The sequence below is a fragment of the Rhynchophorus ferrugineus genome, unplaced genomic scaffold (genome assembly GCF_030347505.1).
Source record: "Rhynchophorus ferrugineus isolate W39M unplaced genomic scaffold, kcgeb_rfMv2 rfM2, whole genome shotgun sequence".
NCBI lineage: Eukaryota > Metazoa > Arthropoda > Insecta > Coleoptera > Curculionidae > Rhynchophorus > Rhynchophorus ferrugineus.
The window spans coordinates 39790848-39805105 of NW_027472581.1; the positions used below are offsets into that span (position 1 = coordinate 39790848).

The window sequence follows — 14258 nt, forward strand, 5'->3', positions numbered from 1 at the left end:
CAAATGCAGTGTATTGAAAGTTCAAACAATACAACCTTTTGTTATCTACTGTTATTTTCTAGTTAGTAGTATAATATGTAAGTAAATATTTTGGTTATTTCTTATATTTATAAAGGCCTTTATTGGGAATATTGACACAATATTTAATAATCACAATATTTTCTATAATTTTCTACCTTTCTCATCTTTCTGGAACTATGGGGGAATCGTGTTGAAAGGACTATGTTGGTTTGTCAATGATGCAATCCAAGCTAAGCAAAGTATGCCATACAAGATATATTATATTGATCTAAACAACTAGTAATTTGGGGGCGCTATGTAATAAGGTCACAAAAGGTAGATTGAAGGTGCTCAACGACCATTAGCCATAAATTATTCCAAGTTAGAAACATTCAAGTTACAACACGTCTAGTCTGTGGATTCACATGCTTCACCGTTCAAGGTGAAAGGCCACTAAAGCAAATAAGTTTTGAAACTCTTTGCCTTCGAAATGTTTTGTTTCGTCTTGTGCAAGCTTTGTGCTTAGTATCAAAATTACCAATTTTAAATCGTTCAAACTAAAACCAACATATAGTATATGAGGCAGTAGAATCACAATCAATTTCCATACGTGTTTGGTAGGCTTCGACAGCAGTTTTCCTTAAATCAGACAGCAAAAGTAATGAATGTTGAAAATGAAATTTTGGGATTTCCATGTTAATGGCCTGTATACTCTGAATAACTTCGATTTCCAATTTTTGCTAGATACTAATTTTTCTTCGCTAATGAATTTCTTTTTAAAATCTTAATGAGCGAGTTAAAAGTTACTCTGCAGATAATAATCAAATATATAGATGATAATAAAATTCAATTTATATTGTGGTAATTATGTTATATGATTTTATTTTATATTTATATTCTGGCAATAAAAACATACAGGCGATGGCCAAATGGGTAAAACAATGACAAAATATTTGTACTACCAAGCACCATTGTACAATATTTTCAGTTTTAATCAAGAAACATGGGAGATTGTTAAGTGTATATTATCAGAGTACGTGTTGGAAGAAAACAAAATAATATTTAGCAATATAATTCATTAAAAATTATAATTTAATAATAAAGTATATCGATTTAAATCAGTGGGCCTAAATACTGCCTTAAGGACCTATATTTGATCAAGATTGCATTAATTTTACAGCAGTGACTTTTTACTGAGCTGCTTGATAGTTGGTGATTGTCAATGAATAATATATTCTATATATCTACGGAGAAAAATAGGTAGGTAATAACATCGGAGCAGCCAAAACAAAATTCTACGATTAATTACCAATGATTATTGCTACGTAACTAACGAAGAGCTACACGATGACTTCCAACTCAAATAGATATACGAAGTACATTCTAAATAAATACTACATCACAGCAATGTTGAAGCAATACAGCTACTGGACAACACACAGGATATCAGAAGATTGAAGCAAACCAAATCACAGAAAATTGTTTAGTTAAGTGTATTTATTATTAACGTTAGTTTTAGTATATATTAATCCCGTAATCTCCTTACTGTATTAACGTAAGTATAACAGAACAGTAGTAATAAATTAATATGTAAATTAAGATTGTACTAAACATATCTAATGTAAGATGTAATTTTTAAAAAAATCACACATTTTTTTCGAATTTTCAATGTACAATAAATTGTTTCTTTGTAAATAAATAAATTATAAAGAAATACATTGATTAAAAGTTTTAGAATAAAGCGTTTTAAAACACTGTTGATGTGCGGTGATGAATTCGAAATAAAGATATCCATTGTGCATATGGTTGAGGATGAAATTCGAAGGTTTTTGAAATCTGTGAAACCACCAGCAGACAAGATTATTGTTTATAACTACAAAATACCTTCAATTTATTTAGTAATAGTGAAAGTGAATAATCATCGTTATGACTAATCTAGAATAGATTTAATTAACGCTTGCAACAAAAGAATAAAATCGAGATTGTTAATGATATGCGATGTTAAGACTTCGATTTCGAAATTTACGCGTCAAGCCAATTAATAAGGTTGCAGTTGATGTATGACCCTCATTAATGGGACTGATTAAGTCGGTGGCCAAGTTGTGTTGAAACAACCATAAAAAATCCTTTATCGGAACATCATTAAATTCCTAATGAGAACTGTCAAATCCATCGAGATATAAATAAGATAATTTTAATAACTCCGAATAATAAATTTATGTTCTTTTTTGACGAAATAATGGGGCCATATTTCTAGATATCATTTCAATTATTTTATGCCTCTGTTATGTGAAACATGATTGTCATAATATTAACTTTTGATTTTTTTCTGTTAGTACAATGGTTCATATTGCAGTAGAACTAGGACATGATCCCCATTTTATTCAAATAGCATATGGTATTAAATTATATATAATATTGCTGAGAGCAATATAAATGTAAATCGTTGAAATTAATATAGGAGAAGTGGTTTTCAAGATTATTTATTACAGTGATTATCTTAGTGGTAAGAAAATAATTCAAAACAGGACAAAGGGATTTAATGTCTCCGTCATTACTGTATAATTTAAGTTTACTAAACTCTATTATTCTTTGCATTTTACGAATAAATGTTGGACAATAGATATAACTGGGAAAGCCAACGAAGAAAATCTAAATACATTTTAGTTTTAATCTAGGCCAAGTTTCTGACATAGAATAAATTCTGATGTGAAAAAAAAATTCAGATACTTCAGGTGTTGGACCATGTTTTTGTGCAAGATATTCCCAAAAGTATTAATGGAAGAAGTAACAATGCCAAATATAAACATAATGGAAAATTGTTTTCATTGTGTAATTGTGATTGATGTCCCTAAATAATGGATTAATTAATGATATAAGTTGTATCAGTTAATAGGTTGCTGTTTTTATTTAAAAATATTATGGGCATAGATATTAGATAAATTTTAAAAACATAAATGACCAAGAATCACGAGTAAATCTCTCGTTAGGGACTGGATCTCGTCTAATTGAGACATAAATGGTTTCAATATAAATACTAATTATTACGTATATAATTTTAAGAGTTCAAATGAAATACGTAAGCTCAAAAATAATTACAATAAAAACTAATAAAATCTATGATTAGAAATATATATTAATTCAAATAACATGTCTTAAAATACTGAAAGTGAATAGACTGAGTACTAGACTCGTTTACTTCAAATCTAGAATTTTCGGATTTCTTCCTGTAAAAATCTAAACAACAACATGTGATAATATTGAGGCTGGCGAGTGCCTTCACTGATGGTTGCTAGTTTTCTTCACAATCAAAATTTAGGAATTGTCAAATAGCACTAACAAAATTACGATGAAGAGAACTAGTAGTAATTAATGAATAGAGAAAATGTTAGGGAAGCAAACTGAAACCCGCCGTTTTACAAAATCTGGCGCCAATAGAAATAGGAAGTAAAATGGGCACACCCACAAAACATGTTTTGCGCGTCCGAATTACTAAAAGACCGATTACAGAAATTTTGTGACATGTTTGGAACAGGTTGTATTTTTTTTCAATTTTTTGTGTACAATTATAAGGACCTTTGTTGTTATGGCGTTTTTTCTTAACATTTAAGGTTAATGTATAATAGTATTAATATATGTTTGTTTAAAAGTCATAAAATGGGTGTTATTTTTCAGGATAGGATGGCTCAAATAAAATTAATTATTTTCCAAACAAGCTCTAGCTCTAGCGCAGAAACAGTAGGTTGCTGCAGGTTGTTCAAAACAAAATAATTTTAAACTTCAGAAAACCTCCTGTGATCTTCATGAAGATTTCGAGCAGGAAGGTAAATTCTTGGCCTTTTAGACCTACCAGATCATTTTGGACCTAAATGTGGAAAATTATTGTTTTGTGATGTATTATGAATTTTTTTATAAATGTTAACTAGTATTTAAATAAACAAAGTTATTAAAAATGTACTTGTACTTTGCGAGATCTATTATATATCGAAGGCTCTCTATTCGGTGGGTTAGACGCAGAATGATATACGTCCAAGTTAGTGAAAATGAGTATGTGTAATTTATTAGTAGATAATACATATATGGTAACGAGTGTATCAGTCAGAAGAAATCTCCAAAATGGTTCCAGAGGTTTAAGTCAGGTAATTTACCTGAGGAAGACAAAAAGCGCCCCAGAGTGGTATAAGAGTTTGAAGAAACGGAATTAAAAGAGCTAATGGACGATATCAGGAACAGCCAGAACTGACCCACTTATTAGATGTGACTTAGCAAACTCTTTTACATCAACTAAAATCTTGCCTTTGGCTACAATATGTAATATATGTTTTAAAGCCTAGATCTCTTGAACGGCGCTTTTTACATTTCCAACAATTGCCCAACGACAGAAAATAATTTATTGACGAAGATGAAGATTGCGTGGATGAAATCCATATATTGGAATCCATCCAAAAGAAGGTTGTGCATAGTAATATATTTTTATAACATCATTATTAGATACGCTTAGTACAATGTTAATTTACAATTAATTTATTACTACTTTTCCTATGTACTTGGATTAATTAACAAGCAAAGCGAGTGCGAGAAAATACATCAATATGTATTCCTCAATTATACAATTATAATTGTTTATTAATTATTAACTTATAGCTATAGTTTACACTAAATGTATATACTTTATATAAGTTCGTATGGTTTTGTTCGCTTCAATCTCCTGTAATCCTGCGCGCTGTCCAGCAGTTGTATTGCTTCCACGTTAGTATGATTTAGTAATCTTCTTTCGTGTTTCAAGGCGAAATCTTGGATAACTTCGCCAATCTATTTGATTTTCAGGTCATCGTGCAGTTCTTCGTTGGCTACATAGCGATAGGCATCGGTAATAAATCGAAGAACCTTGTTTTGACAGCGTTGTATGACTAGTTGATTTGAATTTTTAGTGCAACCCCATATTTGCACCCCATAGCTCCAAATTGGCTGTATAATGGTATTTTAGATCAATCTATTTGATTTTAGATCAAGTTGAGAGTATCTTCCGACTAACCAGTATAGTTGTTTTATTTTGGTTCTAATGTGTTTTGCTCTTTGTCTAACGTGATGCTTCCAATTTAATCTACCGTCAAGATGGATTCCAATGTAATTAGCTGATTCTGCTTGAGGAATCGGGCATCCATTGAGTGATATAATTAAGTTTTTATTATTTCGCCTCAATGCAAAATTACCGTGAACAGATTTGGAACTATTAAGTAGAATTTTCCAATCTTTCGTCCGTTTGTAGATTTTGTTGACTGCCACTTGCACTTTTTCTATTGCCCTAGTCAAAGATATATCTTTTGCCATAATAATTGTGTCGTCAGAAAAGGTTCCAAGAATTGTTTCTTTTGTTGTTGGCATGTCAGCAGTGTAGAGTTGATACAGGAGAGGTCCTAAGACGCTACCTTGTGGAACTCAAGCCGAGATATTTCTAAATGTCGAGAACGCCATTTCGTGTGATACTCTGAATTTCCTTCCGAATAAATATGACTCCAGCAATTGACAATAGATACGCGGTAAGTGCATAGTAATATAGAGGATTTATCCTAATAAATATGTAATAGTGTTTGGGTAATAAAGATTTAAGGTAATACAATTTGGGAAAATACCGTTAATTTTCAATTTATGCTCCTAATAGTAGAAGCAAAGATGTCAAAATTATTTTTAACAAAAAAAAACCGACTTAATTGACAATAAAGGAAATCACTAAGATATTACTTAGATTGTTAATAAAAGTAAATAAAAATTAAAAAAAACCTTATTTAACCTATTTACTATACGTATTTTATATTCTACTATATACACACAATTTAGTTTAATACCTACCTAAATCTATTTATTTACATTATTGTTTTAACTACTACCAACTGATCACTTTGAAGTTGGTACGAGCAACAAATCAGATTTATTTTGTTCGTAACTTAATTTTATGTATATTTCACAAAATTATATTATTATTTTTGTATTGTTTGGATTCGATACCGACTTCAGAGTGATCAGTTGGTAGTAGTTAAAATAATATTGTTGGGAATCAAACCTATGGTCGAGAACCGAATGATTTAACCGTTACACTATAGAAGCAGTTGCCCACAATATTTTCTACGGCTTCTCATATGCTATGGTTAGGACTTAAAAAGTACCAATAACATTATACCCAAATATTTAATTATTTTAGTTAAAGAATACGTGGAAACTTTGTACGTGCCATTGAAATTTGAGGGTTTCCCTCGATCCCCCCCCCTAGCCTAGATCTCTTGAACGGCGCTTTTTTTAAATTTTCAATAATTCCCCAGCGACAGAAAAAAAATTATTGACGAAGGTGAAGATTTTGTATGTTGGAATATGTTGGAATCCATCCAAAAGATGGTTCAAGGTTGTGCATAGTGATACAGATGATTTATCCTAATAAATATGTAACAGTATTTGGGTAATAAATGTTTAAGGTAATACAATATGGAAAATACCGTTAATTTTAAATTTTTGCCCCTTCCTATCTCCAAGCAAAGATATCAAAATTATTTTTAACAAAAAATTGAACCGACTTAACCGAAGATAAAGGAATTCACTAAAAGATAACTTAAATTTTTAATAAAAGTAAATAGAAATTTGAAAAGACCGTATTTAACCTATCTACTATACGTATTTTATATTCTACTATATACACACAATTTAGCTTAATGCCTACCTAAACATATTTATCTATTTACAATATTACTTTAACTACTACCAACTGATCACTTTGAAGTTGGTACGAGCAACAAATCAGATTTGTTTTGTTCGTAACCTAATTTTATGTATATTTCACAAAATTATATTATTATTTTTGCATTGTTTGGACTCGGTGCCGACTTCAGAGTGATCAGTTGGTAGTAGTTAAAATAATATTGACGGGAATCAAACCTATGGTCGAGAACCGAATGATTTAACCGTTACACTGTAGAAGCAGTTGCCCACAATATTTTCTACGACTTCTCATATGCTATGGTTAGTGCTTAAAAAGCAAACAATGACTTTTGAACTAAACGACTTCAGATTTTCGGGCGCATTAGCCCAGCAATAACATTATACACAAATATTTAATTATTTTAGTTAAAGAATATGTGAAAACTTTGTACGTGCCATTGAAATTTGAGGGTTTCCCTCGATTCACAGCCCCTCCTCCTCCAACAACAGATTCTGCCTTGGGTCCAATAGGACCATCTCGGAAGTGCACTCTTTCGATTAAAAAAAAAATTTTAAAATCGGTCCATACTTGACCGAGATATTGGCGAACATACATTAATAAATATATATGTACAGTCAACTAAGACACTAAAAATTATAAATAAACATTATATTTCAATTTTTAATAATTTAATATTTTATAGGAATGCGATAAAAATCGAATAATCGAAAAATGAAAACTATCAAAAACCGATCTTTAGAACGACCTGTTATAAACTGTTCCAAACAATAATAAAAAACGTATAAAGTTGGGAAATAGTTTAAAACGCGCGTCAAACATCTATAAATAGAAAACGATTTTTATTTTTTGTTATTTTTCATCAATACATCGTTAACATAATAGTTGAATTGAAACAAGATAAATATCCTTTTTTATGCGGCAACCATTATTCACCGTCGTTTAAATGTAAATCGTCGAAATTAATATAGAGAAAGCAACTTTCATGGTTATATAAATTAACAATAAAAACACGAAAACAGAATATTTATTAAAATTCCCATTTCATTTCCATAAATCACTCGTTAACAAAATGTTTAATTAAAACTTTATATTCGTTCGCTGATTACGTCCTCCTGATAAAAAATTACTTGATTAATTTAATTTTGCAATTAACGTTAATTATTTTGTGAGCTGGTCCAAGGGGGCAGGATAAAATGTAAACAATTTCCTGTTTACATTTATAAAAAGTCCTTTATTAATATTAATAAAGCAATCAAATAAATTTACATTTATTATTTGACATAATTTAAAAAAAATTAGTTTTAGCTTTAATTGTTCTGTTTAATTAAGTAAAATTGCTGTTGGGTATCTCTACCACTGTGACGATACTAAAGTACGGCACACATTTTCAATATTATTATTTTTGGATCACTATATTACTCTACATCGTTAAATATCTGGTAATTCATTTTGATCGACGTTTAACATGGAAAAAACATATAGTGGCAAAACGCAAGTAATTCGAAGTTAAACTAAACCAAATGTTGTCTAAACCACGATTTTGCTGTATAAGTCAATATTTAGGTCTATTCGGACCTATGGTAGTGAACTGTGGGGTACTACTAGCAAATCTAACATAGATATCGTCGACGCCATATATTATCTCTCCAACGAAGCGTGATATCCCCATAGAACCCATAGCGAGTGTGATTCGAAGTGTTAGTGGAAAGTATTGTGAAAGGCTGTTAGTGCACTCTATGTAGAATAAGATTTATATTATAACTTTGTACAATAGATTACTTACTGAAGCGATCTTCTACATGTCAGTAGAGTTATATTGTATAAAGGAAGTCATATTATACTAGTCATTGCCCACGGGCAGATTGTTGAAGTTCTAGGAAATTAATGTTGTCGTCGGTAACAACCTCTTTTGGGCGTCTACTGTGTTCACCGTCTCCGGTGCTCATTTCACCACGTCTAAACTTAGCTACCAATTCTTGATGGTTGATTTTCTTGGGTCAGTGTCCGGAAATTTTTTCACAATAACAAAAGTTGTTTCACTATATATATATATATATATATATATATATATATATATATATATATATATATATATATATATATATATATATATATATATAATTCACATATACTAATGATCTGATAGCTGTCAAATACATGCATCTTTTGAGGTTTGGGGATCACTAAAAAACATATCGATTTAATTCTACTAGCGCCATCTTTGTGTCAGGACAGGGACATTTCAATTGACCTGTTACAGTGATCGATAGTGTCAAGGGACCTAATGCAGTTGTAGATCGCTAAAAAACTAAACAATAACATGTGTATTTTCGATCTAGGACAGATAAATCTTGTAAGGTGGAAACCAGCCAATATATTTTGAACATCGATAACTTTCTACATCTATATCTTTCTTATATCTTTCGTATATCTTTCTACAAGTTTTGAATGACATCTAGACAGAAGAAAATGGGCTTCCAACTGAACTCATTAAACATTTACTACTGATCATATATTCTTAAAATACAAAGAAAATATTAAATAAATTGAAGCCTTCAACAAGTGTAAATCAAACCCAATCATGGTCAGATTACGAAAAGCTAATACCAAATATATGGTTTCTTATACATCAAACAGTTGTATGGGCTATACTTCACCTTGTTAAAGGTAAGTGATACATATTTGGTTAAACAGTGTGATTTTATTAAGTTTTCACAGTCTGAAATGTATGTTATGTAAAAAAAAATTCAAGCATTTCGAACAATATATGAACATATATGTACAGACAATATATGAACCAAATGTTGTCACTGAAGTGAAGTAAAAGTGTAATATGAGCCACTCTCATTTGAACTGACTTAATAATATGTTGCTTTGAATATATTTATTATTTAAAATATATTATTTTAAGTACTATTAAAAGATCTTATATTGTATGTATACAACATACAACAAACGTTCAGTATCAATTCTGGAACGGTCAGTCAAAAATCGAAAAATAAAATTATAGTTTTTTCATAATACATTAGAAATTTATAAATAATTTCAAAATGTATAAGGATTTTTAACCAATACTTTAGACAACTATTACCTAGGTTTTTCAGTAATTTCCCTAATATCTCAGATTTTTCAGATATATTATCAATAATATTTAAGAAACATCTTAGAAGCAATAAAATCTATAAGAGCTCATTCAATATTTTCCAGATTATGAACACTTATCATTAAATGGCGGTCTCTAATTCCTATTAAGCAAGCAAACTCTCTACTCTAAATCATAATTATGCTATCAGTTTAATTCATTTTAAATACCTCATAAGTGACACTGAAATATTATTAATGTTTGGTTAATCTCCCAGACTTCGTGGGAAAGATGGTGGCCATGAAAAGAAAAGCCTACGATGTAATATCAGTAGGAATTATAATGATGCATCGTTATATCATTCTAGCTATAATACTAGATGTGTATATAGATATAATGGTACGATAAGTATGAATATTCAGAATATGTTCAAAATAAAAAGTAAGAAATGTAATAGGAATTGAACTACCAGTTTATAATAAAGAGTTGTGAGTTATTTATTGTTCGATCCGACAGCAACAAGAAAATTACATTATTCTGTAATAACATGTTTATGCTGCCTTCAGATGATTTACTGCTAATTATGTAGCAGTCCCAGATTGTAAGTAATCTAAATTTTCATTTGCCTATATACAATCATGAAGCGATTTAATTTATTGATAATTAAATGAAAGTAAAAGAGAAAAATTGTAAGAAAAATTGGGGACCCTAAGAAATAATAGATATAAAACTGAAATAAGCATACCAAAATGATAACATGACAGATATAGCATACAGTATCCATGATGTATGTATAGCTTTTTTTAATATTTTAAAGTTTCCTTATTATCATCTGGGGTAAAAATACTTCCGAGGCATGGTCGTAAATTTATGGAAACCGACCTCAGTGACATCAGTAACCAGGCTGGTTAAGGCCGGATGTTTTTAATAATCTTCTATGGTGATATCTTTGGTTGGTCACTGGCAGTAGGTCCATTCCAGATAAACCCTAGTTGGTAAAAAGGAGGCTCTAAAATATAACCAAAAAATTTTAATAAACAATTATTTGTTATCTTATTTATTGAAGAACAGGTAGTGATTGTTACTATTCTGATCGTTTCAGTAGGTATTTATCAAATTAAATTGGCAGGGGTTAGGTTTATCAAAATATAGTCGATTATTTTTTATAATTGTTTATCATTTTTTTGGCAACTAATTGTTAAATTTTAAAGGTTTATCAAACACATTATTACCTTTTAAGAGATTTAGAAATAATATATATTATATATATATATATATATATATATATATATATATATATATATATATATATATATATATATATATATATTTCACTATTTTTATATTTTCTTAAAAATATCGATATATTTTTTAAAAATATCGAAAACGATATATCGATATTTTTTTAAATATCGATAATTTTTTAGGTGGCCAACACCTCTAATTTAGGAATTCTTCATTAACCTGGTAAGCACTGATAGGTGAAAACTTTTCATCTGTATTCCTAAGAGACATTTCTCACTTTTCAGTCTCTAATTTCACAACTCGTGGTCGAAAATATTACAGTGAAATGATTTTGAGTCTGCTATTCATTATTGTTGGCCTTTTGTATAAAAACTCTGTATTCGAGTTATTCAATTAATGCTGGAGACTTACAATTATGGTACTGCTTTCTTGCTGATACTATTAGTTGCACAGCATGAGGTTGTGACTGCGGATATTGTGTTTTGGTCCCGATTTAGGGTATATTTTATGATATATTTATGATTTAGAGATTAATTTATAATTATTAATTTCGCTCTCTGCCTGTATCTCCTCGTATAGTTGAATTGTAGACTGTTTTCTTCTAAAAAAACATAATAGTTTATGCCAAATAATTGATACGGGTTTTTAAATCATATTGTTCTTCCACTTTAATTTCTCTCATAATTTAAAATTCAGATAGCTTTTAACGTTTACGTGGTTATGAATGATTAATGATTAGGAGGTCAACTTGTTCATATTGCATATCGGACAGATGATCAGAATTAAAAAATGCCTTTGAATGTGAATTTGGTAAGTATATAAATATTACTTGGAAGATATCTTACAAAAATATTATTAGGACGTTGAATACCTAAGTTGGACTAAATAACTTAATTTTTTCCATTCTAAATTTAATTGCTGGTTATTTCGCGTCACATAAATCAGTTTGTCCACATGTTTATTTCTCACAACAGAGAATTAAAGAATTATTTTGTTGTCAAGTAGATTTTGAGATCACCATACTCCATATAAACACCTTAAAATTTCCATATATTATTGTTTCCATATAATCAACATTAAAGTTTCATAATTATAACAGTTTTAATTTTTTTAATATAATTTGGAACCTAATTCGTCAAGTTTCATGTAATATAAGTATTTCAAAAGAAATTAAAAAATATTATAAACCAACCTACATACATTTGTTGTAAATAAACAATAACTACTGGTTCAAAACTTTTATTATTTTATCCATTAAAGCTTTTAGTTTTACTGCAGCGTCCACCACACGACAACAATTTTATTAATTTTTTCATTAACACGCCCTAAGTAATTTTCATTTATTTTATGTGTTCTAAATTTCCAAAGCACATTATTCATACTATATATAGTAGTGAATCAACTTAAATTAAGATAATCACCACAATCTGGTTTTAAATTCATCTGAAAAAAAACCATTTGCATACATTTAGATCTGAATTGGATTCCAAATAAAGACATGGTTATTTCATTTAGTGATAAAAATGAAGGTAAATACGATAGGCTTTGCGATACGTGAGAATTAATTCAATGACGCTATTACGGACATAATAGTGGCAATATATTAGAGCATGATGGATTTATTAACAAATACTTTAATCTAATCTTTATTATATAGAATATTTTATAGACGTTGCTTTTCATTTATACATTTGTGTAATGATTTACATATCAGTATGATATTTTAATATTTTTTGGAGTACTTTATATATAAATATATTTCGTAACCTATGTACACTATATTTTATAGAGCATTATTAGGGTCACCGTTTTGCTTTTATGAAAATTATACTATTATCAAAAAGGTCGTACAAATTTTTACTAAGTTTATTATTTTATTGATAAGGAAAAATTGAACATCGTTTATTAATATAGTTCCTAATTTGGTATGAAGTGCGGAAAGCAACATGAAGCGCATGAAGTGAAGGAAGAACGGTCCTTCTGCTGTTGCGATAGTCGAGGATTTACATCCTGCTGTGGCATAGCTGTAAGTTTATGTTTGTGATTGTTTAATATTTGAGATTTTTCTTGGGCAAGAGTAAAATAGTAAAATTCGACAAGGAAATTGATGACAATCAGGCCAATAACTAGGATTGGCAGGATTGGACAGGGATGCAGGTCTCAAGAATATAATATTTAATTATATTCTTGTTATAATCATCAAGTATTATTGGAAACTTACAGCGAATATACTCTATCAACAACAGCTTATATTGGTGATGTTTTAGAAGTAATTTTGATTTGATTAAAAGAAAACTAATCACTACGTAAAATTGAGAAGGATAAGAAAATAATTTTGTAATTATAAAAAAAGATATTACAAAAAGGACGGAAATAAAGTAGTGATTAACAATGAAAAATACGAACACAATGTATAATATTTTAACAGCAATATTTTTAATTGGGAAAAAACCCAATTTAGAATTCAATTACCAAGTATCCAAAAATTTCATTCAATTAAGGTCAAATACTGATATCAAATATCAATAGTTCAAGCCTGCGCTAAACATTCACTACTAGTTGCATCCTATATTAATGGCTCAATTATTAAATGCTAACATGTGTTATGATAATTTTTTTATAATAAAAATGATTCTATGAAAACTAATAAAATATAAAAAAATCAAGAAAAAGCAGCATCACAAGTTTCCAAAACTTTTTAATGGGTTTCGGCAGTAGGTTTATTTAATTCTAGTAAAAAAAGTAATGTTAAAAACATAATTTTGTGCATACCATGATAAGCGTCTGTAGACCGTGACTAATTTAAAATACTAAATGAGACTGATATTTTACATAGAATAATGTCAAAAATTGAACACTTGGGTTAGGTTGTTTAACAGTAACAGTCTACTTGGTTAAAACCTCGCATTTTCATGTATAAATATCACCGATACACTGGACGCCAGACAGTTGTCAAGATTTTGAATTGACCTTTATTTACAGCTATGGAAGAATGTAGTACTATATTGTAAACATTTTTAAACTCCTATTTTTGCAAAGTCATCTATACATTTATAAATAAAATCGATTTATATGCAAAAACGAAAGAATAAAATCTAATTTCGAAACTGGAAACATGAATCATTTTAATCAGGAAAAGAAAAACAAAAAAACAAACAACGTATATAATTCCTTATATCTCAAAATATATAATTAAATCTTATATGCCATTTGTTTTTAATA

At 29.2% G+C, this 14258-nt stretch overlaps 2 protein-coding genes across 9 annotated transcripts in view; one reads left to right on the top strand and one right to left on the bottom strand.

The window, feature by feature from the left end:
• Positions 1–14258, bottom strand: part of LOC143192067 (TOX high mobility group box family member 4-B) — a 434710-nt gene that overhangs the window by 374912 nt on the left and 45540 nt on the right. The window lies entirely within an intron of this gene.
• Positions 1–14258, top strand: part of LOC143192070 (ATP-dependent DNA helicase Pif1-like) — a 599413-nt gene that overhangs the window by 330198 nt on the left and 254957 nt on the right. The window lies entirely within an intron of this gene.